Source organism: Lissotriton vulgaris, chromosome 11 (assembly GCF_964263255.1).
Source record: "Lissotriton vulgaris chromosome 11, aLisVul1.2, whole genome shotgun sequence".
Lineage (NCBI taxonomy): Eukaryota > Metazoa > Chordata > Amphibia > Caudata > Salamandridae > Lissotriton > Lissotriton vulgaris.
This window is the reverse complement of record NC_141699.1, coordinates 945,010,907-945,038,660: the sequence shown is the minus strand read 5'-3', so window position 1 is coordinate 945,038,660 and position 27,754 is coordinate 945,010,907. Positions and strand designations below refer to the sequence as shown.

At 42.8% G+C, this 27,754-nt stretch overlaps 1 protein-coding gene across 1 annotated transcript in view; it reads right to left on the bottom strand.

Annotated features, from left to right (window-relative positions):
• LOC147683725 (von Willebrand factor A domain-containing protein 5A-like) overlaps positions 1–27,754 on the bottom strand; it is a 752,535-nt gene that overhangs the window by 282,085 nt on the left and 442,696 nt on the right. The gene's annotated exons all lie outside the window — the stretch shown is intronic.

Sequence of the window (27,754 nt, the reverse complement as noted above, 5' to 3'; positions counted from 1 at the left end):
GTTGACACCAGTGGTCGAGCATATGAGGTAAAAGATGGTTGTCCGGTTGAAAAAGAAAAACTTGTGTCTGCAGATGCAGAAGAGGTGTTAGGTGATGAGGTTTTAGGAAGACGTCCTAAGGGTCCAGTGTACACCTGGAAATGTAGTAGTATTTGTAGTGTGCGACAGGATTCCATCAATTTGCTTTGTGATTTTGTTCGTACATTTAATAAGAAAAGTTTAAAACCGAAAATGAAGTTGTTGCAAGAATGAGATCCTTGCAGAGTGAGAGAAGTAACAGGTTTGCATGGGCATTCACTGGCTTGTCTTTCCAGAAGAGTATGCCAGAGTGTTTTTCATCATTTCAGGATGCTTGCAGTGCATCATAATAAAGTGAGGAAATTAGTGAGAATGTTGTATTATGCTAAGAGTCCAGCAATTATGCTTCAACAATTGAGCAGTGCTCTTTTGCATGGTTCAGAACTACATGTGAAGAATATTTGTGAAGAAATTGAGTTCTGTTACTTTGCTAGTAAAGAGAACAATGTTGAAATTGACCCAGTAGAAGAAGGTAATGTGGAAGAGTGTACAGATTTCTAATATAGATAAGTTTCACAAGGAAATTTCCATCTTTCAGGTGAAATCAAGTGAGAGGCCTAATTTCACTTGTGTGTGTTGTCGACGGACTTATTATAAGAATCAGACTAAGTTAGTGGATTTATATGCAAAAAGTGAAATGGAAAACAATAGTGAATGGAAGGATTTTGCCACATACTTGATGGTAGAAAATTGTTTTGATTTGGGATCGGACCAACGTATGTGTACTTATTGTTTTAACAAATTAAACCAGATGCCTGCTATAGTTCATAATAATCTGGAATTGGTTAACATTCCTTCTGAATTGAAGGATTTAAATACTTATAAATCTATTTTGATTCAAAGTGTGCATCCCTTTCAGGCTATTGTACGAATGGAGCCAAAGACAGGGAAATTGCCCCCATCAGATTTACAGAGAGGATTAAAGGGAAGAGTTGTTTATTTGCCTTTAAATTTGAAGAAAAACATTAATACAATTGGAGTAGAGAAAGTGGACGAGGAACCTCTGGTTATCCTAGTTAATGGGGTTCTGACAAAGAGTAAGAAAATCTGGCAAGAATTAGTGGATGTTAGTAAAGTCAAAAAGGCAACATTGTATTTGATAAAAAACAATGAGTACTACAAGAATGTATGTGTTAGGGGGCGTGGCTACCGGCCAAGCATGGCGGCAGCATAGTGTGAGAGCTCCTGAAGGCACTGCGGCCTAATTACTAATCCGACGCATTTATCCGCTACATCACCCACCCGAAGCGGCAGCGATCGGGTCCGGGCTCGGAGCGGAATCACCAGGTCAACTTCTTTGCCAAAATCGAGGAAACCCGCAAAACCACGTTCTGGCGCACTGGGGTCTGTAACCAGGAAAGAAGCAACGACCTTGAGTGAACCGCCGGCCCTGGCGGGAAGTGAGACCGAGCCGGCCTGAAAAAAGGAGACACTTCCCGGCGGCCCACTTGGAGCACAAAACCACCCACAACGACAAACCGGAGCAGCGGAGACACCCTCTGAGACACTGCCGAAGACTGTATTGTCCAAATACACCTGCCGGCATCTGCATACGGCGGCGAAAAGAGAGAAAGCAAACTCGGAGACTGAAGAAGGGCGGAGCGGCCGGCGGAGAGCTGCAACACGGTGAGCTCCCCCAGGGGATAAACGATCAGCCCAGAACATCCGTATCTAAGGTCCGGCGGCCACAACAGGAGAAACAAACCCCATTTACTCACCGGGACAGTGTGGCTGAGCACACCGACAGAAGATAGATTGCGGTGAAAGCGGGTGCCCCCGGGGAATGGAGGGAGACGGCATCGGCGTGCTTGAAAACACGGGGAAAACCGGCAGCGCCCGACCACATGAGACAAGGGTGGCAGTCCTGACCCACTAAAGATAAAACGGTCCCCAAAGTCGAAGCAAGAGACACCCTGGCGGGACCTCGACCAGACCAGTAGTGAAAACACCGTAAGGGGCACATCGGGGGTATTGTGAGCACCCGACAAAATATTCTGCCTAGCAACGTGACGGCCGACCTGACCCTGCCTGAGAGACCTAACATAAGGGTCACTAAATCCGTCCTGTCTAGGACGCAACCAGTGGCAGACAGCGACATAGTGCACTAGACACTAAAATAAGAGGATCGGAGCACCGCAGTCATCACGGCCGTCGCAGCGGCCTTCCAGACGGCAACAGCGCAAGGGTCCCCACTTACTGGCCGGAAGTGTCCCAAACAAAGGTCAATCAATCAATCAATCAGTGACACTTATAAAGCGCGCTACATACCCGTAGGGTCTCAAGGCGCTGGGGGGGGGGGGGGAGCCGCTACTGCTCGAACAGCCAGGTCTTCAGCTTCTTCCTGAAGGAGAGGTGGTGCAGTGACAGTGTGTGGATGAGAAGAACGCCCACCCAGACGAACGAAATATCGAAGTGCACGTCAACCCGCCGCCCCCTGACCTCCACGCCGGGGACAGAGACAATCACTCAACGCTGACCACGGCGCAGAGAGGGACAACCCCAGACTCCGCAAGTCTCGACACCATGGCGGGCAAAGGAACCAGGAGTGGATCCACACAGGCCAAGCTGGACAAGTTTGCTTACAGCCAACACGGACAATCGCAAAACAATGGGCGCAACTCCACGGGTGCTACCCCAGAAACAGAAGGGACCAAAAGGATAACACTAGAGGACATTATGAAAACCCTCACAGAAGTAAAAACAACGGTGGGCTCCATCTCCTCTGAAGTCACGCTGTTACGTGCGGACTTCCAAAAAATGACTGAAAGAGTATCCCAAGTAGAGGTGGTCACGAAATCTCTTGTAGAAGATACGTCAGAACTACAAATAGCCATGGAACGCATGGAGAAAGTCACCAAAATCCTACAGGATAAGTTGGACGACCAAGAAGGGCGTTCTCGAAGGAATAATGTACGCATCCTTGGACTTCCAGAAACGGAAGGTAAGGGGGCTATGGACCTCTACGTCGAAGATCTCAAAGACCAAACTGCAACCCAAAGGACTATCCCACTTCTTTTCAGTAGAAAGAGCACACAGGGTTCCGGGCGGAACACCTAAGCCAGGAGCGACGCCGCGGCCTGTGCTGGCCAGGCTCTTTAACTTTAGAGACAGGGATGCAATCCTACAAGCAGTGAGGGTCTCCCCACCTGTTAAGATTCAGAACGCAACCTTGTCCTTCTTCCCGGATTACACAGCGGAGGTGGCCAGACGCCGCAAATCATTCACGGAGGTGAAAAAAGCACTACGAGACAGAGAATTGCCATACTCCATGCTATTTCCCGCCAAGTTACGGATAGTAGCCGATGGAAAGGCGTGGTTCTTTGACACACAAGAAGCGGCCCAAGACTGGCTGGAGGGTTGGAGGCAAGTGGGACAATGTCACCGTCCACACAAGGATCGGACTAATCACCGTAACGGCACGCAAATGGGCAGCCAGGCCAGCCACCCCACTCATCAGGATGGCACGGCGGCAACGGAGTCCGACTCTGCACAAGATCCGCTAGACTCTGGGCGACCGGCGCCGATCTGAGGATGGGCTATATATGGGAAGACCTGAGTGTGCCGCAAGGGACCTTGGACCTGGTGCGGCTGAGTAAGGTGGGTGCAGTTAGTGCCTGAAGGGGACTCACCAACCCCACAAGCAAGTAAGATAGTTGGGGGAGGACTAAAGCGCTCTGCGATGTTGGGGAAACGGGCGGGGTTTTGTCCGTGGAGCAGGGGAGCAGGGAGGGGGGATGGGGGTACAGTTTAATTGTTCACGTTTCTATTTATGGTCATCACTCACTTCACACGTACTACTGCCACTCTAAATATCGGCATACTCCTATGCCTCATCACGAAAGACAACGGCTGCACGGCACCTAACGACACATTGCTCACGACATTATCCCAACGACTCCATGGCCAACCCACTTCAGGCTACACCCACTGAGGTTGCCCCGGTAACGGTAGGAGTGCCCCCTTTGCGCATGCTAACTTGGAACGTCAGAGGCCTAGGGGACAAAATAAAAAGGGGCCTGGTCCTGCAGGCCATTAAACGCCAGAGCCCGGATGTGGTTCTGCTCCAAGAAACACCTTGCAGGGACGACATGCAAAGCGCTTGACAGGCGCGGATATACTATGGCGACACATGCAGACTTCACTTCTGGGTCCAGGGGGACAGGGATACTACTAAAAAATACGTCGCCCTTTATAATTACACATCGCGCGACGGATGACCAGGGACGCTTCGCAGCGATACATGGCCAGTGGGAGGGCTGGCCGCTTAATGTGGTATCAGTATACTTCCCCCCCGGCACTTCACTCCGTAGCATTACCTGCACTGGGAAAATTCCTTTTAGACCTCCCTGAAGGAGACACAATCATAGGGGGTGACCTAAACGCAATAATAGACCCTGCAATGGACGCCTTTCCCATCAGGGCCCGCTCAAGAGGGACTACATCACTCCCTGACTTTTTAGAAGCATTGGGCATTATGGATGTATGGCGACATCTACACCCCGCAGCGACTCAATACACTTTTTACTCCGCCGTGCACAACAGCCTATCTCGCATAGATTACTTTTTGTACCTGGGGGTGGGAATGGGATCTGTGGACAAAGTTGACATCCTACCCAGAGGCATATCTGACCACTCACCAATCGTTCTCACTCTTACTACTAGAGAACAAATGCGCTAGGATCTACCCAGTTTACCCCAATTATTTAAAAGTCCCTAAAATACGGAAGAAACTAAAACTAGCGACGACACACTACTTTGCTGAAAACACTGGGACGGTGGCTTCACCATCAATCCTATGGGAAGCTTACAAAACCGTCCTTCGAGGGACTGCAATAGCAGCCATTACGGGGCACAAACGAGATTCCCGGAGAGAACTTACAGAATTAGAATTGACACTCCACGATGCAAACCCTGCTCATATGGCGGACCCCTCCCCAATTACGACACACACACTGCAGCTACGGCAACAGCAGTACCAGGCCCACCTTAAAATGACAGTGCAGGGCTACATCGCAAACACAATACATAGAATTTATGATGTGGGCGACAAAGCAGGGAAAATGCTGGCATGGTTGGATAAGAGAGGGGGAGGCACAAGAGGTATTCAGAGACTGTGTACTACGGACGGCAGAGAACTAACATACCCGGAAGTCATTGTGCGCACTTTGGCAAATCATTTTCAGAACATATACACCCCAGATCACATCGTCACTGCACAAATGGCGGCAATCTCACTAGCGGACATTGTCATCCCCAGCATAACACCAGAGAATGTGCAAGACTTAGAGGCAGATCCATCAGAGGATGAAATTCAACTACTGATACAATCACTACAATCAGGCAAAGCACGGGGTCCTAATGGACTGCCTGTGGAATGGTATAAATCAATGGCATCGGAACTCAGTAGACCCCTACTGGACATGTATATGGAGAGTAGGGAGAAGGCAGAATTGCCGCTGGATCAACGCACGGCCACGATAGTAGCTATACCAAAGCCGGGTAAACCCCCAACCGAATGCACCTCATATCGCCCGAACATTTATCATTACTAAATGTGGAAGCCAAGGTGCTGGCTAAACTTCTGGCCAACCGTCTGATGCCACACCTGGGCACCCTGATCCACCCCGACCAATCGGGCTTTACGCCCCATAGAAGTACGGCGCTGAATCTCCGGAGGGTTCATGGAGTACTGGCTCGTTCACACCTCCTTCCAGAGCAGGCTGTAATTCTCTCCCTTGACGCAAAAATGGCTTTTGACCTAGTAGAATGGGAATACCTCTTAGAGGTACTTGCGCGTATGGGCTTTGGGACGAAATATATAGCCTGGATACGACTACTCTACACAAAACCAGTGGCACAGGTAGTGGCTAATGGCCACATCTTGCCGGTGTTCCCGTTGGGCAGAGGGACCAGACAGGGATGCCCTTTGTCACCCTTACTCTTTGCGTTGGTGCTCGAACCCTTAGCAATCCTGATCAGAACAACGCCCTTATTTAAAGGCATTAAATGGGAAGAGGGGTGGGAAGACAAAATTTCCCTATATGCTGACGACATGCTCATTTACATGGTTGACCCTGACGACGGAATCCCAGCCCTGCTGGAAATTTGCAACACGCATGGGAAATCATCAGGCTATACCCTGAACTGGTCAAAATCGGTGATATACACATTAAAAGGTCCGGCACCGAGACTACGAGAAGACTGCCCCCTGGCGGCGCTGACGACCTCCTTCAAATACCTGGGCATTGTCATTGCACATTCTGAAGCAGATTTCTTCGCTAACAACCTCAAACCACCTATGGATCGCTTACGCGCAGACATTAAGCACTGGGCGACCTTGCCCCTCACCCTCCTGGGGAGGGCAGCCTTATATAAGATGATGGCACTCCCCAGGTTTCTATACATTTTGGAAAACACCCCGTATCCTGTCCCACCGCGGTACTTCAAACAGATTGCTGCGTTAGTCTCCAACCTACTCTGGAACAATGGCCCAGCGCGTATAGCCTATGACAAGTTGGTGAAAAGTTGGTATGAGGGAGGGATTGCGCTTCCCAATATTCAGCTATATTACTGGGCAGCTCAACTCTAAATAATTAACCAATGGATCCACACCCCGAGAGACGACCCAGCATACAGGGCAGACTGGTCACAACTAGAGACGGACTGCATGCTCTCGGTACTGTATAATAAATCACAACTCAAACATCTGCATGGTCCGACACAACACACGGCGGCCCTCTGGCATATAGCACAGGCAAGACTGGGCTGGAAAGGGAGAATCACCAAAATGACACCATTATGTGACATGAGATCACTGGGAAACCTTAGAATGTGTAAAGGGTTTGCGCAGTGGGACTCTATAGGTATCTCCATGGTGGGGGACCTCTGAGACAAAGACACGGTAGTACCGTTCCCACAACTCCAGCAGCAATATGGCCTCAGACCCACTGAAACATTTAGGTACGTACAAATTAGACACGCACTACTCCAGGCAATCCCAAAGGGCACTGATCTGCCGGAATCCTCACCACTTGAGGACAGACTATTGACAGACTTCATGCAACAGAGCGCGACTTCCCTCACATACAAAAAACTGATCAACAACTTAGAGGACCACACGCTGAAACTTAAAGAACGATGGGAAGGGGACATAGGCGTGACGGACGAATCAGAATGGAATGAAGCTTTGGCCTCCCCGAGAGAGGTAGGCCTCCCGGCAAAGTTTAGACTGGTGCAACAAAAATTTTTACACCGCATCTATTACACCAGGACACTACTCCACAAAATACATAGAGCGCCCCATCCCTTTTGCTTGAGGGGTTGCGGGGAGGAGGGAACACTATTTCATACACTATGGGACTGCCCACACATACAGGAATTCTGGAGGCAAATAATGCGCACAATCACCCAGACACTCAAGATTTCCATTTTACCAGAACCACGTAAGTGCCTTTTGAACATCTGGGACCCCAATGACCTAGATAGGTATGGGATAATTTAGACTACACTAGCCATGACAGTGGCTAAGCGTGATATTGCACAGAAATGGGGGGCTCCGGACTTGCCCACTGCGAACAGATGGGCTAAAAACATGGATGTCCTGATGGTCACGGAGAGAACTGTGTATGTCCTTCGAGCTTCCCCCCGCAAATGGAACAAGGTGTGGACAGCATGGAATGTTTATAGGGGTGAGATATGTGAACCCTTACCAGAGGGAGACGAACTGGACTCTGAGGGGGAGGAGGAGTAACAAATGGGGTTGGGGATGTCTGCTTACTCGTGCTAAATGCAGCAACGTATTGAAATAACTTACCTATGAGAAGACAATGGGGCAAGGAGACCTGCTGATGGGAGGGGAAGTGTGAAACATACGTAAAAGTGATGACCCAAGTTTGTGGGGGGGGGGGGGGGCTTTCTCTTGGAGTTGTACGAGAGATGCCCATGTTGGGCAACACATGGCGAGAGAACATTGATATATTCTGATAACTTATGTAAGGATATACGAAAGGGCATATACAGATTTTAGAGAGGGAGAATGAGCCACAAATGCAGAATAGGTAATGCCGAATAAAAGCTTCCAGAAATGTACTGTACAATTATAAATATACCAGCTTGAATGTACCATAATAACTGTATATTATGCCTTCATGTTAATAAAGATTTAAAAAAAAAAAAGAATGTATGTGTTGCAGAAGAAGTAAGTGAAGAAGAAGACAGCGAATTGTGTGCTGGACAAATTGAGAAAGTAGAAGCCTCTAAAAATGAAGAAATATATGAACATTATAGTGTTCATCCTTTGCATTCCAAGGAAGTCATGGGGAATGCTTTTGAGTTGTTTCAAATGAAACAAGCCAAAGGGAGTCCCATTAGTGTTTGGGAGGAAAGTTTGGAAGCTTGGTGTTTTCCACAGTTATTTCCCACAGGTCGAGGAGGACGATATGATGAGCGACCTGATCAAATTCCTGCTTCTGAATACCGGACTTTACGATTGTATGCAGAAGATCCTAGGTTTCGTCAATGCATTCCCTATTTGTTTCATCTACTGTTTGAAAGTGATCTGTCTGGACTGTCTTATGCAGTGAACCACATCCTGAAAAGTGGTGTACAACTGCGAAATATCTCAGCAAGGGACTTTATGGATAAAGTCAATGTGCAAGACAGTATTTCGGATTCTCACCTGATTAATCTGATGGCATGTCAGCGTGGTACTAATGAGTATTGGTACCGTCGTCATGGTGACTTAAAATGCATGCTGAGGAACTTAGGAACTCCCACATGGTTCCTCACTCTCAGCTGTGCTGGGTATGGCTGGGAAGACTTACTTGAATTTCTACGAGCGGCAAATGGAAACATTGAAAATATTGAATTCAAGACACCCGGAGAACTGTGCTCTTTGGATCCAGTGAATGTATGCAGGTACTTCAATCATAGATTTGAAGCTATGATGTCTTTCATCACGAACAAGAAAAATCCACCTCTTGGAGAGGTGTTGGATTTCTTCTGGAGAAAGGAGTATCAAGCAAGAGGTGCTCCTCGTATACATATGCTGCTATGGATCAAAGATGCACCCAAATTTGGAACAGATCCGGATGACTTAGTGATGAATTTCATAGAACAGTATTGTACATGTGCTGTTCCAAAGACAAAGGAAGACAAAATTCTAAGAGAACAAGTTTTACGGTTTCAAAGCCATCGTTGTGGAAAGTACTGTCGTCGTAAATTCAGAAACAAGAACAAGTACTATACAAAATGTTGTTTTGGATTTCCACGATCGGTGATATTTAAAGGAAGAGTGAACAATTTGATGTTTTCGCTGCGACATAATGTGACAAGGAAATCACCCAAAAATACATACAATTTGAGAAGAAACGAAGAGTCCAAGAACATCAACGACTACAACCCAGTGATTTTGTCCATGTGGAATGCTAACATGGATATACAGTTTGTGGCTAACAACTGTATGGCTGTGGCTCAGTATGTGACGTCTTACATTTGGAAAAAAGAAAATACAGAACTCAAGGATATGTGGGAGGACATTTCCCATGAAAAGAGCCTCAGTAAGAAGTTGTACAGTTTCAGTCTGAAGATGTTGTCGCATCGAGAAATCGGAGCTTACGAATGTTCTGACCGGTTATCTTCAGCAAGTCTCTATGCCAAATCTAGGAGTATCATTTGGGCAAGTCTTGGTCTTGCTGCAACGCATAATCGAGTTCTGAAACCTGTACGGGAAATTGAGTATTTGGCGGAGAAGGAGCCAAGCAGTACAGATATTTTGAAGACCAACATGTTGGATACATATTATCCAAATAGAAGCAGTCACCTGGAGAATGTTTGTCTGTATGAGGTTCTACAAAATTACATTTTCAAGAGGAACATCACAGAAGATATTGATAAAGGAGTGTATGCTGTAATTGGAAGTGAGGGATGTCTGGTCAAGCAAAGAAAATGTCTATTGGTAAATCATCGAAAATTGGATTGCGAATCTCCAGAAAGAAAAGACTTTTTCTATTTAGCTCTTTTGCAACTTTTCAAGCCTTGGCGTGCAGAAGAGGAACTGCTTGGAGATTTCCTCTTTTACGAAGACTCTTTCAATGCAGCCAAGGAGTCCATAGAATGTCCTGTTTTTCCAAAATATCTAGAAATGTTGAATGCAGAAATCGAGCAGGAAGCAACCATTGCAGCCGAGATTGCTAGAGACAGTTCTCAGGACAGTCAGAGTTCTGTTTCATTGAGTCAGGATCCACTAGGAGGACCAGTTATCGAAAATGAAGCTGCCACTGCCATGATTGAAGTGGAAAGAGCTATGGCACATGCTCAGGAGGATGCGGTTAACTTAGAGGATTTGGAAAGACAACTCAACGTTGAGCAGAGGAAAATATATGACGAAGTTACCAGCCAAATTGATCATGGATTAAGTCATGAGAAGAAAGAGTGCTCATGTACGTCGTTGAAGCCTGTCCGACGGTACGTGAGTGGAGAATCAGGAACTGGAAGAAGTTTCCTCATTAAAGCAATTTCATGTTATCTGCAGAAAAGGACTGAGTCATCACTGTCTTGTGTTGTCACCGCTCCAGCTAGACTGGCAGCACATAATAATAAAGGTATTACTTTGCATCGGCTACTGATGCTGCCAGTGGAGCATGATAACAAATTACAATACCACAAGTTATCGGGAGATGCTTGTTGTGAAGTATCTAGAGTCCTGAAGAAGATGAAACTTCTTATCATTGACGTAGTAAGCATGGTTTCCAATGTCATGCTTGCCTTTGTGCATTTGAGAATGCAGGAAGTTCTTAAAACAGAGTATGATGTGTTATTTGGTGGCAAACACATCATTGTTTTCGGTGATCTTCTGCAGCTGACTCCAGTGAAAGGACAACCAGTGTTTAAACTGCTTACGCATGAAGATACCAGGAAGTGCCTAGGGAGCATTGGCAATGTTAACATATGGTTAAACTTCAATTATGCTGAGCTGCGTGAAAATATGCGTCAGGCGAAGGATGAAGATTACAAGAATATTCTACAAGATGTTAGAATCGGGAAAGTGACTAAGCGTGGGAAAGAAGCTTTACATGCACGATTACTGTCAAATTTGTATCCAGAAGAAGACGTTCTGCCAGAGAATATTTTTCATAAAATTACTGAGAAGAAATCGGGAATATGTTTGATGCCAACTCTTGCAGAATGTTCCATCTTCAACAACAAAATGTTGAATTTAGAAAACCAGGAGATTGTGAAACTGGAAGCTATTGACAGAATAGAGCATATGGGAGCAACAATTATTTTGTCTGAGAATTTGAAATCTAAATTGGATTCATTAGAGAAGACTATATCTAAAACTGCTGGTTTTGAAAAGACTCTGAATGTGTGCTTAAATTGCCGTATCATTTTGAGAAGGAATTTACATGTTGAAAGAGGTCTGGTAAATGTATTGGATCAATGGGTAATGTTGTTGATTTTGAGAAATACATAAATAGAGATGGAATTGAATTTTAAAAAAATTAAATTTGATGGCATTGAGGAAGTACAGCTAATTGGTTGTTGCACAGCTAGGTTTTTGCTTGTAAAAGTCTTATATGTTCGCCGTAAGCAATTTCCTGTTTGCTTGGCATATGCAGTGACAATCCATAAATCACAAGGCTTAAGTGTAGACAGTACTTTGGTGAATATTGGCAGTTCTGTGTTCAAAGAGGGTATGGCCTATGTAGCATTGTCACGAGTCAGAACTTTATCGGGTTTGTACTTGATTGAGTGTGATGTCACAAACATTTGTGCAGATCTAGATTGTGTTAAGGAATACAATAGGTTAAGAAGAGAGTATGCGCCACATTTGCCTCAATATCCTTTGTTTGAGAAACGTGTGGTAGGCCGGAAACGAAGAAATATCACTAATAGTATCGAGGTTGTAGCAAAAAGACCAAAAGTCGATGAACCCAAAATTGTAAGCAGAAAGAAAATGAATTCTGTTGAAGATGTTGTTGGTTTTCAATTTGAAAATACTTCTGGTGTCAACTGCTATGCTAATGTAGTGGTTAATGTTGTCTTTTCTCTAGAAACTTTGAAAGAACAAATTGTGATCAATTCGGATCAAAGTTTTTGCTGTTTGTTGAATTCTGTGTTAGAGAAATGTAGCACTGATAGAACAAGAGTAGAAAGTGTGTCTGAAATTCGAAATCTGTTAGACAAATGTTCAGGTCGAACACAATTCTCTCACAATATTCAGCAAGATTGTCAGGAGTTTTTAATGTATATGCTTAATGTATTGCAAGATGAAGGTGTAGATGTAGATCATTTGTTTGGCCTTTCTTATCAATGGCAGCATGACTGCGAGAATTGTACGTTATCAAGTACTACTAGTGTAGACTCAGAAAGATTTATATATTTAACTTTGCCAGACAGTAAATCAGTATCCTTTAATAAGCTAGTAAAAGCAGCCGATCAAAACATGGAGTGTAGCCAATGTAATTCTGCAATGCTGTCCACATTATTTATACGAAGATATGGCCAGTATGTCATTTTAATGTTCCAACGATGTAGGCCTGATGGAACAAAATTGACAACTTTAATAAAAAAAATTGTTGCTTCTCAGTTGTCAATATCAGGAAGGACTTTTCTAACTGCCGCAATTATATATCATGAGGGTCCTTCAACAACATCAGGACATTACACAACTTATTTGAAGTCTGGAAACGGCTGGTCATTCTGCAATGATTCTGTTTTAACTTTCAAAAAAAGATTGGCTTTTCACCTTAAAAATTCTTACCTGGTATTCTTACAACCAAAATTTTAGGGAAGGAATCTCGGGATTTGTTCTGAGGAATTTCAAGAGGTTCTAATGGCTCCTACACTATATAGCCTTGTGGATAAGTGTAGCACAGAGCGAAAATTGTTTGTTTTAATAAGCTAATTCAAGCAGCAGATCAAAACAAGGAGTAGAGGTAATGTAAGTCTGCAATGCTGTCCACATTATTTATAGAAGCTTATGGGTGAAATGTCATTTTACAATTCCAACTATATAAACCGGATGTAAATAAGTTGTCAAGTCTAAAAAAAATGTTTTGGCTACACAGTCGTCTATTTCAGGAAGAACATTTGTAACTGCAGCTATTATATGATATGATGGTCCTTTGACAACATCAGGATATTACACAGCTTATTTGAAATGTAAAAAAGGCTGGTCTTTCGGCAATGATTACCATTTGACTATGAAGCAATGTTGCCTTTTGACTTGTTTTCAGAAGTCAGAAGTGAGAATTTAGGGTAGGTAACTGGACTATAATGATTCTAGGTGTTGCTGTAATGTAGTGTGCTGTTTTAAATTGCTTTGTATGTCACATTTGTTAAAACGATGGAGCTTATCTTTCAGAAAGTGGCGGGCAGAAAATAATAACAGCACAACAGAGTATAAGCTGTTCATAGGACATCCTTAGACGTCATGGAAAGTAAGTTACTTTTGAGGAGTTCTGATTGGTTATATTATATGTTTTTTTTTTTAAATACAATCATTTTGATTGTGTTTTTTTCCCCCGCTGTTATATGATGAATACCTTCAACTCACTGTTTCTAGTGAAATTTGATATATTCTGAGAACAGCAAAAATAAACCATTTAATATGTATAATTAATTCTGTACTTTGAATTGTGATCTTTAATATGTACTCATCTTGTCTCATGCTCACTCATCTTTTACTACTTTCTATCAATTTTTAAATTTTTGTTCTTTCATCCACAGATTGAAAGTATAAAATTAACAAGTGACTAAGTTAACGACAATTATAAGGTAAGTGTTTAGTACTCATTCCGTTACATCTCTATCACATTTAACTTTTATTAGTTCCACTGCTTCATTTCTTTAACCCTCAGTTTCCTGCCTTTGCTACTTCCCTCATTCCTTTTCTATTACTTACTTATTCTACTCCTTCCACTCCTTTTCTCAGTCCCTCTGTTCTCACAGTTCCTCACTCCTTTTCACTCAGTCTGTTTCTCTAACACAAACTGTCACTGTCTCTTCACTCTTTTACAAGTTGTTCTTTATGCTTTCTCTCTGTAGTTCATGCACAGTATCTTATGTTCATTTCTTTGCTGTTTCAATTATTCTTTTTCTATCACTTCATCTTTTCTTCTTTGTTTTTTCTCTGTCATTCCACATGTTTTTATTTTATTCACTATGATACACCTTGTTTTAATCCTATTTAATAACACTCTTTTTTTTAACACCTTCCCTCAGGGTTGTTGTTTTAGCCCGGTTCTATCCCTACTTCTTATTCCACATCCTTTACTCTGTTTCTTTTTAATTTGAAGATTCATTCACATTCTCCAAGTAACTCTTCTTTATTATTCTTCTACACTCTTTTTTTCTTTCACTTCTTTACAACTTTTTTTGTATAATTATCTATTATACAGTATCTGTGTTACTCCCTCTAGCTGTCTTTCTTTTAACATTATTCTCTGTCTCCTTCCCTTATATACACTATTTTTTTTTCATTTTTTTTTTGGTTCGTTTCCGGTTCGCGTACCGGGGCGCGAACCAGGACGCGAATCAAAAAAAAAGAATGCAAGAGTGCTAAACATTTTAGCAATTTTTTATAAATGGGAGGTAGTTCTGAAAAGAAACTTTTTTTATTGTTTTTGTTTTAAATTTTTTTATTTTTCTGAACATTTTTTATTTTTTTTGTATTTTTTGAACAATTTTATTTTTTGTTTTTTTCAGGGGGAAGAACGAAAAACAGGCATTAGAAATGGGTCAACAGGAGCAAAAAAAAAAATATCACTTTTTGGGGCGTTTTGAGCACTTGTGATTTTCAAATGCTCTGTTCATTAAGTTTACGCTCATCTCGCCGTAACAAAGCAAACCCCCACAATAAATACACACCAGCTTGATGTGTTGAAAATTAGTTTGAATAGTGGGGACCGTCTCCCTCGCCTCTGGTCCCGAAAGACTTTCATGCGTTGAGGTGGTGGCCACAGGAGTTGGTGGATTTTCACGTAGGTTACGCACCTCCGCCACACTGTAATTTATTGGATGTCACCTTTGCATGTGGCATAGTATAGTTCCCAAAGCTATACTTTTTATCTGTGCCTCGGGACAGAATTTCTTTACATATCAGGCATGTAACATGACGGGCATTCACTTTTTTGGGCCTTGAGGAAATGTAAAAAACTGCCAAATGAAATTGTCCTTGCAGTGTGATTTCCGGGGCTCTTCAGGCAAAAATACTATGTTATGTACATCCTGTTCTTCTTCTTCCTCCTCCTCTTCTTCAGGGTTGGGAATGAAAGGGGAGGTGGTCCATCCTTCCTAGGAGGGTGGTGGTGGGGGTCCACCAGCTGCAGCTACAATTGAAGCCATCTTCCAATAATCAAAATAGGTCTTCCTCTCACAAAGTTGAAAGTCAGAGTGAGAAAAATAGGAGGGGGCTTTTATCATTTGGGAAAAAAAATGTTCTAAACCAATGAAAAGTGTTATTTTTAGGTCACATGACCTAGCCTTACATCATTCAGAAACCAAAAGTGAAATCAACCAATAAAAAGTGTTATTTTCAAATCACATGACCTGTTACGCTTACGTTACGCGTCCCGCTTCGCGCCTCGGTTCGTGCTCCGGAGCACTTCCGGGTGCGCTAACGCGGCACGTCATAAGACGCATTACGCGGCAACGCGATACGTCGCGCTTACGCGACGCGTCACGATGTTGTTTTCCAACGCGGTAGTTGCGCTAACCGAATGTTTACCGGTTCGTGGACCGGGTCGCGGAACCAAATTGAGCTAACAGGAAGCTATCCGGTGCGCAGACCGGTAGCAAAACAAAAAAAATAAATAAAAAAAAAATATATACATAACAAAAATTATATTAAAAACATATAAAATATATTTTTCCATTAAAATAAGAATACATTTTGCAGCTTTTGATATTTGCTATTAAAAAACCATTGAAATTCACTGAGAAAACCATAGGTTATAGACCATATATAGTTAGGAATTAGCATTTACAAAACCTTGAAAATTCACTGAAAAAACCATAGATTATAGATCATATATAGTTAAGAATTAGCATTTACAAAACCTTATTTTATTCACACAAAACCATTGAAATTCGCATATATAGTTAGTTGCACTAACTATATATCGCGCACCCGCAATCCACTGCTGATGATGTCACATATTACATCATTCATGACATGGTCAGTGACATCACTGATGACATTACTGATTACATCATACAGTGACTATGTTTCTGTAAAGTTAAAATATGTCTTGCATATTGAAGAATGAGTGGATGTATAAGTGTCTGAATGAAGGATTTAGTAGGTGCATGACTGACTGTATGAGATAGTGATTAAATTTGTCTCACTGAGTGCATGGGTTAGTGACTAAACTGTCTTAATTTGTGCATCATTATATCTGTTGTTCTGTAAACTGCTGCATGTGTTGATCAGTAGCTATATGAGTAACTATATGGGTTATTGATTGGTTGCCCAAGTATTTGTATGGGAGAGTGAGTGTGTGTGTGTGGGTGGCTGGGAGGTGTGTGACTCTGTGCATAGATGTGTGAACAGTTGATTCACTAGTTGCATGGGTTCAAAACTGCATGTGGAAACAGCTGAATGGGTGGTAGACTGTGTGCATGAGTGTATTGGTGAGTGAATGGATATCTCAGTGCTACATGTCAAAGTAAGTACATATGTAAAACACAGTACATGTGAGAATTGACGTTTATAAATTCCTGTGTATAAGAGCTTGTGAATGTGTGAGTGGCTGCATGGATCATTGAAAATTGTATCAGTGATTGTATAAGAGAGTAAATATGTGTTAGAATATGTTTGAATAAGTAAGGTGTGTATAACTGTATAGTTGAGGAAATGGAGGTGTGATTGATTCTTTGCATGACTGACTAGGTGTATGAGTAACTCCATGAATGAGTGACAATCTTTGAGTGTCTGTTTACACTGAGTGTATCTAAGGTTATATTTGAGTCTGAAGAGGTTCATCGTATTATCACATCAATGATGCCATCAGTGATGTTGTCAGTGATGTCATTTGAGTTGTCAACAGTGATGTCACTGACCATGTCATGAGTGATGTAATATGGGACATCATCAGCACAGGATTGCGGGTGCGCGATATATAGTTAGTGCAACTAACTATATATGCGAATTTCAATGGTTTTGTGTGAATAAAAAGGTTTTGTAAATGCTAATTCCTAACTATATATGGTCTATAATCTATGTTTTTTCCAGTGAATATATATACACACACACATATATATATATATATATATATATATATATATATATATATATATACACACATATACACATTCCATCTGGCCCAAGTTGGAGGCTCCCAGGTGCTCTGGGGCGGTGCACGCGAGGCGCAGCAGGACCCGCTGCGATTAAATGAATTCAATTTTTCTCCTTGCAGAGAGGTTTGTTCCTCTCTGCAAGGAGAAAAATTGAATTCATATACATATATATATATACACACATATGTGTATATATGTGTATATATATATATATATATATATATATATATATATATATATATATATATATATATATATATATATATATATATATATATATATATATATATATATATATTCAATCCACTATCGCTTGAAAGCATCACGCGCACTCAGTGGTAGAGATGCATAGTTTATTTCTCAAAAAACGTTACGCGCTTCGACACAGAGTGTGTCTTGCTCACAGGTTACCCAACATAACAATATACTGGCTTTAAGTAAACACACAGTATGGAAAGTGTAGTTGAAGGTGAAAACGTCCCCTTCTAAGGTACCTAGTTTTCCTGGTAAAAGGTTCGGCCACTTTAGAACGCTTTTATGTCTGGTGTTTGTACATAGTATAGAGTCCGTATATTATTGAATAACTATCTATACATATACACAGTTGACCAAAATTACAGTGAGCCGGTTATCATTGCACTTAGGAATCAAAGTACGCTCGATACACAATTTAAGTATAAATGAATACTGTAGGTAGCTATATACCCCTGGGTTACAAGGGTATTGTCCTAATCAGTGGTACACATGTCAGGAGGTACCTCCGGCCTCAAAAATGTTTACCAGATTGTAACAAAAACTATATATAAACCAGTGAGAAAAGGAAGGGATGGATTATGCACTACACACCTACCCTACCCTTTTCTTCGATTCACGATGGGACTTAATTACTGTCCAGGGGAAAATTTCAATTATGCTAAAACGCGTATTGATGTTTATTGCTTCATCCGAAAGCTAAAATTAAAAAAGTTCTTTGCATCTAAAACTGACAAGGTTCATCATTGTATTCCTGAAATAACAGCGGAGGGAAATGGCACTTTACCTTCCTTGTTGGTTTCCGATGTTCCTGTTGTGCTTTTACTCAATGAATGGAATAATGTAGAGACAGACACTGACACCTCAGATAATGTTGATTTATCCACACAAGATAGATTGCGCAGAATAGACTGCTTGCAGAAAGGTGCAGGTCTTAGTCCTTTTAAACCTAAATCTGTTTCCGTACCTATTATGCCCAAAGATTCAGTTGACACACCATGATATGGTTGTATCAGACTCAAGAAATTGAATCATACTGTAAAGAAAAATAAATGGCAAAGAAGCATGTTCTTTAAGAACTTGACATATACCAATTTAATGAAGAGACTAGGTAACAACTGTGATGTAATAGTTAAGAAATCTGACAAAGGCGGTAACGTCGTATTATGGCCTAAATCAGACTACATTATTGAAGCTAACAGGCAGTTTGAGGATACCGCTTGTTATAAGAAAGTTATCCCCAAAGAATTTGATAAGGCTAAAGAAAGCATTTATAAATATATCAATGGAAAAGAGAAGGCCTCATCTCCAATGTAGAGTTTACATTTTTATACATTGAATTTCCCAAACTCCCCATTTTGTATCTTATTCTTAATATACACAAAAGTAGAACGCCTGTTCCTGGGAGGCCCATTATCTCTGCTATGGGTAGCATGGGTGAACATCTTGGTCAATATATTGACTATTTTTGCAAGAGATAGTGGTTACCCTTCCCAGTTACGTTAAAGATTTTGGTGACTTCCTTTTAAAAATAGATAAAACAACTTGGTCAACGAGCTTTTGGTAATTACACTGGACATAGAATCGTTATTTACCAGTATTGACTATTTTCAGGGACTAGAGGCCATCAAATACTATTTATCTAAGCGTTTTATTGAATATTATGTACACAGCAAAATCATCATTGCATTAATTGATGGGTGCTTAAACAACAATTTTTCTTTTCAATGATGCCTTATACAAACAACTGAGAGGAGTCACTATGGGGGACGGTTTCTCCCCTAGCTATGCATGTTTACATGTTGGCTGGTGGGAGGAACAGGTCCTTAGACGTACACATAAGACTACATTTGAAGCACATGTCACTGCATATTATCGATATATTGATGATGTGTTCTTATTATGGCAAGGAACACAACAAGAGGCAGAACTTTAATGACAATTACATGAATTTAAATTTCACCTCTACAAACTACAAATTGATTTCCTTGACGGGAGGCTTCAGGTCAGGGAAGGGGTATTATGTACCACGCTATTTCGTAAACCCACAGCAGGGAACATAACGTTACATGCTCAAAGTTCCCACCCTAAACATCTTATAGCGAGTATCCCATACGGAGAAATCCTTAGATTGAAACGTATTTGTAGTGATAATGCAGATATTTTGATATGTCAAGAACAAATGTGCAAGCGTCTCAAAAATAGAGGGTACAGTAATAAAATTATTGAAGATGCCATTGCCAAAGCTAGTGAACGGCCCAGAACCACTCTGTTCACTAAACTTCCTACTGATCAAAATCCAGTTATGGAAGTTTCTGATAGTCCTAGATTTATAACCACTTTCTCTAGGCAGGAGAGAAGAATTAGAGCTATTATGACTAAACATTGGCCAATTGTTTTGACTGATGTGGTTCTACAAGAAAGGCTGCCCAAAGTACCATCAATTACCTTCAGAAAAGGTAAATCCATGGGCACTGATCTTGATAAAAACTCTCCAGAAACTAGGAAACCACCATTCTGCTAATAGCTTCAGACGCTGTACCTCTTGTCGAGCCTGTGAATACGGGTGTAACAAGACTAGCTAATGTACACCCTTTGAAACATCTCCCATTCCAATAAAAGGTAGCTACAATTGTAAAACCAAATGTGCAGTTTACGTCTTGACGTGCACTTGTGGGCTAAACTACATTGGTAGTACTAAGCAGCCAGTGCACGTCAGAATATTGCAGCACATAAGGGCAATTTTACACAACGATCCTGCTTACCCTGTGGCCAGACACTTTGCTAGTTGCCATGGTAAAGACATTAATTGTCTAACATATTATGTTGTTAGTGCCATACCAATATCTAAGAGGGGAGGCAATAGAGAGCGACAGCTCAGACAACTTGAGACAAAGTTTATATTAGAGTTCGATAGTAAGTGGCCACAGGGATTAAACAATACAGAAGATATGCATACTTTCTTGTAAATGTATTATTTGGTTTGTTGTGTTGATAACATGAATAGTTACAATTGGTATCTTTATTAATTTCCTGATATTATCATTGATCTATACAAATTTCCAAATAGTCAGCGGTTACCTTTTCTAGACCTTTCCTTGATTATTGTTTTGCAATACAATGGTTTTTTAGCGGTATGCCAATTTTATGTAATAGTTTTATCAAATTTAATATTTTACTCCGGATGGAGTATTTTATTAATGATGAATTATAATACGTGCTTGCTATTAGCTATTTATATTGTATTTTAGAATATTAATCAAGGTCTTAATACATTATATTTATTACTGCACTGCAATTTTTATGCTATTTTGCACACAACTGTTTTTTGCACTGTTTTGTGAGTTCCTAATTTAGGACTTTCGCACTCAAGCACTTTAATTGGGTATTTTGGTTACCTGTATTTATCTGGATAGAGCTGCAATGCATTTGGGCAGTACATGTGTGAAATCTCATAAAACGATGATACAATATGGATTTTTCCAGAGAATTTTTTGTGCATTTATGTGCAGTTCCCAATTGTATCTTAATAACTGTTGTTGAAATTGCTATATTTTTAGATTAATGTTGTGTGCAAAATATACCAACATTTTAAATTGAATTAATACCATATTAGCATGTATTTGTGTAGGGTATAGAAAAAGTACGTTGCACACCTTGCTTCTGAAGTTTTTTCACACTGTTGACTCTGTGACTGCCCCTTTAATGCAACCCAGGTGTGCACAATCACTATATGTATAAATAGAAAAAAATGGCGCAGTTTAAGCTGAATGTGATCAAGGGCTTCACAGCCCGAAACGCGTCATCGTGAGGTGATTAAATAAAGTTTTTCTTGCCTGAAACTTTGCTGCAGAGGCCTGAGTCTCCTTCCTCGCCAGGCGTTTGCTGGAAGTGGTCGGGGTAATCTTATCTTTGGATATATATATATATATATATATAGATATATATATATATATATATATAGATATATATATAGATATAGATATATATATATAGATATAGATATTACCTACTGGCGTTCGCCAGTAGGTATATATAGTTAGGATAAATTCCCTATGGGACTTTTGAAAATTCTATGTCTAATAACTTTGGCGTTTGTGGATGGAATCGGCTGAAATTTTCAGGAAAATGGCACATTTTGTTTCTGAGCAGCTCCTGAAAATTTGGTGGGGTTTCGTCAAGGGGGGGCTGAGAAAAAAGGGGGGTCCCAAAACGCGTTTTTTGCATTGAGTTTTCCATAGGGCGGTTGGACTCACTTTTAGCTCGAACGGCTGAATGGATTTGCACGAAACTTGGCAAAATTGTAGGGACTGTTAGCCCGATGTGCCTTTGCTAGGTCTCAATATATGTGCTCCAGTAGTTTTTGAGAAATTAACGTTTAAATCAAGATATATATCTGTAACAGCGCTCTGGGCAGCGATCCGGTCCGCTTACTTTTCGCTTATCGGAACTTTGCGCGCAGAAAGCTGATTGGCTCTCCGGTGTCTGTCAACATTCTAAACAGTCCGGAGCGGCCGCCATCTTGTCTCTCGGTAGGATCGAGAGAGAAGAAGAGGTGAAAAACGAAGGGTGAATTTAATGAAAGGGGGCAAGGTATCCCCCTCTTGACCCCCTAGGAATGTTGTTGGGGTTATTAAAGGGACCCGTGGGGAAAAGAAAAAAAAAATGATTTTTCACGGTAGAAGCGCTTCACGGGCCGCGAACTGGGCCGCAAACTGGTAGCGAAACGGGAATTCGCCATTTTGTGCTTCGTAAATTAAATTACTAGTTATAAGTGGGTACGGGAGACGTATCCTAATCCCCTATGTTTCCTGAGGGTGGGTGAGGAGGCTGATATATGTTGATACATCTCTTCCAGCGGCTGTGCGTGAGCTTTTTTTTTTTTTTTGCTGCGTGACAGTCCGGAGCGGCCGCCATCTTGTCTCTCGGTAGGATCGAGAGAGAAGAAAAGGTGAAAAACTAAGGGGGAATTTAATGAAAGGGGGCAAGGTATCCCCCTCTTGACCCCCTAGGAATGTTGTTGGGGTTATTAAAGGGTCCCGTGGGGAAAATAAAAAAAAAATGATTTTTCACGGTAGAAGCGCTTCACGGGCCGCGAACTGGGCCGCAAACTGGTAGCGAAACGGGAATTCGCCATTTTGTGCTTCGTTAATTAAAGTACTAGGTATAAGGGGGTGCGGGAGACATATCCTAATCCCCTATGTTTCCTGAGGGTGGCTGAGGAGGCTGATATATGTTGATATATCTCTTCCAGCGGCTGCGCCATCTTGCCTTTTTTCGAATGCCACAATTTTGTCGTGCACGGCAGCCATTTTAGATGCCAGGCTGGTCCCAGGCTATCACCTACCCCTGCGGATGTAGTTTATGGCCCCAGCTGTAGAGAATTCAGACATGCCAATCCTCCTGATTCAGGCGTGTGAGTACTGATTTCAGTGCTAGTCTCCCGCCTCCCGATTTCTGCAAGCAAAAACCCGGGGGCATATTACTAACAACTAGCGATAATTTTTGTCTATAACTTGTTTAGAGACAAAAATTATCGCCGCACATCGGCGATTTTTATCGCAGATAAACCTTGCTATTATCGCAGAAAAGTCAGCGATATTCATGTATTATCGACCTAATGCTCTTAGCCATGTTATCCACCTCCCATTGGATAACATGGCTAAAACCTGCTCAGGGCAGGTGTTAGCTTTTGGAGATATTCGCGCTTAGTGCGAATATCTCCAAAAGTTGGTAATAGAAGGTAGCGATGTTAGGGACTGTTTCCAGTCGCTAACATCTTGGCACGCCACTTTGCATGTCATTAGTGATAAGTATCACTGACATGCAAAGCCGGGCCCAAGATGGTCGCTATCTCCTTTTAGGTGTCACTAACTGGTGTTAGCGACAGCTTGATAATAGGGAAATAATTTTATCTCCGCTTTCATGGTTTTTAAAGCCAAAAAAGCGGAGATAAACCCCCTTGCTAATATGCCCCACGATTCCTTGGGGGTTTCAGCTGATAGGGCTTGGTATTGTGTTACATGGTAATTTTTCCATGAAACGTCAGAGGGTCGATGTAGGGGTTCTAGAAGAGGTGATAAACCATTTAAGCCTCATGAACAAGCGCATGGTCTTTTAAAGATTTCTGAAGTACTCGGGGCGGCGGTGTGTGTGTGCCCTCTTTCAGGAGCGGGCGGGGGGGCACTGCCAGCAACTTGCCAGGTCAGGTAGTGTTCAACACGTGCATCACCCTTTCTCTGCTTGCTATTGCGCTCCATGCTTCGGAAAGGTAAGAAAAAGAACGTGCATTTGAGTTTGAAATGTCCGATCCTGCAGCAGCACACTTCCAAAGCCCACACATGACAATAACCCGATTCAAGGCCCCATTCACCCGTTTTTCAAAAAATAGATAACACTCCAACAAAGTAAGGTTATAAAACTTTATTAACTTTTAACGATAATGAACAGAACAAAAACTAAAAACATTTAAACATTTATTAACACAAAAAGCAACAATGGTTAGAAGCTGTCTTTTGTGCGAATAGTCCCAAGGCAGCACAACGTGCAGAGTTCTGGACGGCACCCAGGTGATGTCGCCTGGGTGCCGCACTGGTTTAGGGATCCTACAATGCTGCTCCGAAAATTGGCGTGGGGCGTCCCGGGTGGGGCGGGGGGAGGCCTCGTCAGTAGCGGTCTGTTGTGCGAATAGTCCCAAGGCAGCACAACGTGCAGAGTTCTGGACGGCACCCAGGTGATGTCGCCTGGGTGCCGCACTGGTTTAGGGATCCTACAATGCAGCACAGAAAAACAGCGTGGGGCGTCCCGGGTGGTGCGGGGGGAGGCCTCGTCAGTAGCGGTCTGTGTCCAGTGTCACATGGCTGACACAACATGTACGACAGGCACCCAGGTGATGTCCAGTAAACTGCCGCACTGGTTTTGGTATCCTACAATGCTGCTCCAAAAATTGGCGTGCGGCGGCCCGGGGGGGGGGGGGAGGCGGCGTGAACGGGCCTCCCCAGGTGGCGGCCATTCAGCTGTTTACCGCCCGCTCTTGCGACTACAGCGTCTCGCTCACCATGTAGTTGAGTTGTTCCCACTCTTGCGGTGCAGCGATAGGCGGCTGCCACATGACTCTTAAAATGGCGGACGGCTCTTCGGTTTTGGGCCTGGTCCACTGAAATGGCCCTGGGACACCTTGGAAGTCGGATGCTTGCCTGCTAGGGCTTGGGCTCCATTCTCGAAAAGCGTCCCCTCAGCCGTGAAGATTGTATAAAAGTCTTGGGGGCTCCCAACTCCCGCAGGCTTTCGGTGGGGAGCGGCTGCCATGATTGCTCGCGGAATGACCACGACGGAGCCACGAGATGGTGGTGCTCTCATGCTGACGCCAGCTTCAGTCTGAATGATCCAGAAACAAGGTGGGGCTTTCATCGTTTGGGAAAAAAAAATGTTCTAAACCAATGAAAAGTGTTATTTTTAGGTCATATGACCAAGCCTTCCATCTTTAGGAAACCAAAAGTAAAATGAACCAATGAAAAGTTTTATAAACAAGTCACATGACCTGTTATGCGACATAGGGCTACAAAAAGCGTAGAAAATCCGTTGGCACGTGAGGCGGCGTCAGTAGCGGACCGATGTGCGAATAGGCCGAAGGCAGCACAACGCGCCGAGATCCGGATGGCACCGAGGTGGTGTCCAGCAAATTGCCGCACTGGTGTGGCCATCCTACAATGCTGCGCCGAAAGACGGCGTGTCCAGCTGAATTGCGGTCACTGTTGCGGTACAGTGACTCGAACGCGCCGAGATCCGGATGGCGCCGAGGTGGTGTCCAGCAAATTGCCGTACTGGTGTGGCCATCCTACAATGCTGCGCCGAAAGACGGCGTGTTCAGCTGAGTTCCGGTCACTCTTCCGGCACAGTGACTCGAACGCGCTGAGATCCGGATGGCACCGAGGTGGTGTCCAGCAAGTGGCTGCACTGGTGTGGCCATCCTACAATGCTGCGCCGGAAGTCGGCGTGGGGTGCCCCGTTGGCTTATGAGGTGATGTCAGTAGTGGACTGATGTGTGAATAGGTCGGAACCAGCACAAGGCGCCAAGATCCGAATGGCAAGTCCTGGATGTTGAGTGCCTCAGTTGAGATTTCTGAGCAGTGCTTGTAGAACTGTCTGAAGCTTATTTGCACCTGCTGCAGCTTCACTAGGTCCGGCGGAACTTGTTGCCTTTTCCTTTCTGCTTCTTTTCCTACAATGCGTTTCTTCTGAAGACACGACCAGGTCCCTGAATGTGTGCAGGGGGACGCTATTGAATGAATGAACGCGCCGAGATCTGGATGGCACCGAGGTGGTGTCCATCAAATTGCCGCACTGGTGTGTCCATCCTACAATGCTGCGCCGAAAGTCGGCGTGGGGTGCCCCGTTGGTTTATGAGGTGATGTCAGTAGCGGACCGATGTGTGAATAGGTCGGAACCAGCACAAGGCGCCCTGCACTGTTGAGCCTTTTTCAATGTCTGTTTTTTGTTCTTTCCCTTCCATCAAAAACAAAACAAAAATACAAGGCGCCAAGATCCGAATGGCAAGTCCTGGATGTTGAGTGCCTCAGTTGAGAGTTCTGAGCAGTGCTTGTAAGACTGTCTGAAGCTTATTTGCACCTGCTGCAGCTTCACTAGGTCCGGCGGAACTTTTTTCCTTTTCCTTTCTGCTTCTTTTCCTACAATGCGTTTCATCTGAAGACACGACCAGGTCCCTGAATGTGTGCAGGGGGACGCTATTGATTGAATGAAAATGGCGGCTTGACACAAAGCTGACTCAAGCGTTACTGTTGGTGCTATACAGACAAAAATTGGTTTTCAGTTTGTACATTCTTCAGGTTTTTTTTTCCATCCAAGTCTGATTGAGAGTTTGTAGAAAAATGGCTTCAGATTTTCCACATACTACTCTTCAACATTCTTCCTAAATGTAACAATGTGAAACTCACTAGGAGAACGGCTGTTTCTGTTTCCTTTCAAAATGCTGCCACCAATATTTTCTGAATGGAAGACATCATCTTGTAACATAAAGGGCCGAAAGAGGTTCTGGTCTGGCCGATGGTTGGTGGAGACATTTTGACTATATCTTGGACCTGCCCGGCCTCGCCCAAAATGGCGCCGGTATAAATGGGACTCGTAACTCTTTGCCCGCAAATGTATATCTAGAAAATGTTATTGTAAGTGGCCCTGTCGTATTTTAATTACAAAATGTACGTCCACCGATACCGCAACTGTTAGACACCTTTGTTCTTGTCACCTAATGGCCCGCTCGTTACGTTCTTTTACAGTGTAAATGTCTCCTCATCATATACGATTTGAGTTTGCTCCGTGGCCGGCCCACGTGGTTATAGGCCCGTATTTGTATACTGACATTTTCACAATAAAGGTTTTTAAAACAAAACACGGTAGTAGTATTTTCATTTGTAAAGTTTTTACTTTTAGTGACTGTTTTCGAATCAGTAAAAGGCAAGTGAAATAAAGCAGTCCAATTACATGACGGATAAAAGGTATAATATGTAGGAACGCAGTAAAGATAAATGGTCAAGGGCAGTTGTGTTTTTCATGTCTGCAACATAAAGTGATCGATAAGAATCTGATAATCAGGCGCATCGGCGACTAAGACAGCAGGCCGAATCTCTTTTACTCAACGGCTCCGTCATGGAAGGAAGAAACGCCCTTTTTCTCGAAAAAGGAATATATTTTACTTGCCAGACAGTTGTAAATTTTCCGGGAAAGTACATTAGCCTGGAATATTATAACATATGTTTGAAAAAAAAATATTGTTCGAAAATAATAAAAAGCGTAATTTTTAGGTCATATGACCAAGCTTTTCATCATTAAATTAACAAAAGTAAAATGAACCAATGAAAAGTTTTATTAACAAGTCACATGACCTGTTATGCTTACGTTACGCGCTGCGCGCCGCGCCTCGGATCACTTCCGGGTGCGCTAACGCGGCGTGTCATAAAACGCATTACGCGACAACGTAGGTCAAGAATATAGTCTAAATGTCTCCACCAACCAGCGTTCAGAACACAACCCCTTTCAGCAGTCCAAAAAGTTCTGTTAAATGACAACAGAGGGGACAGGCAACAAGAACCATCAGTCAAAGAGGGGA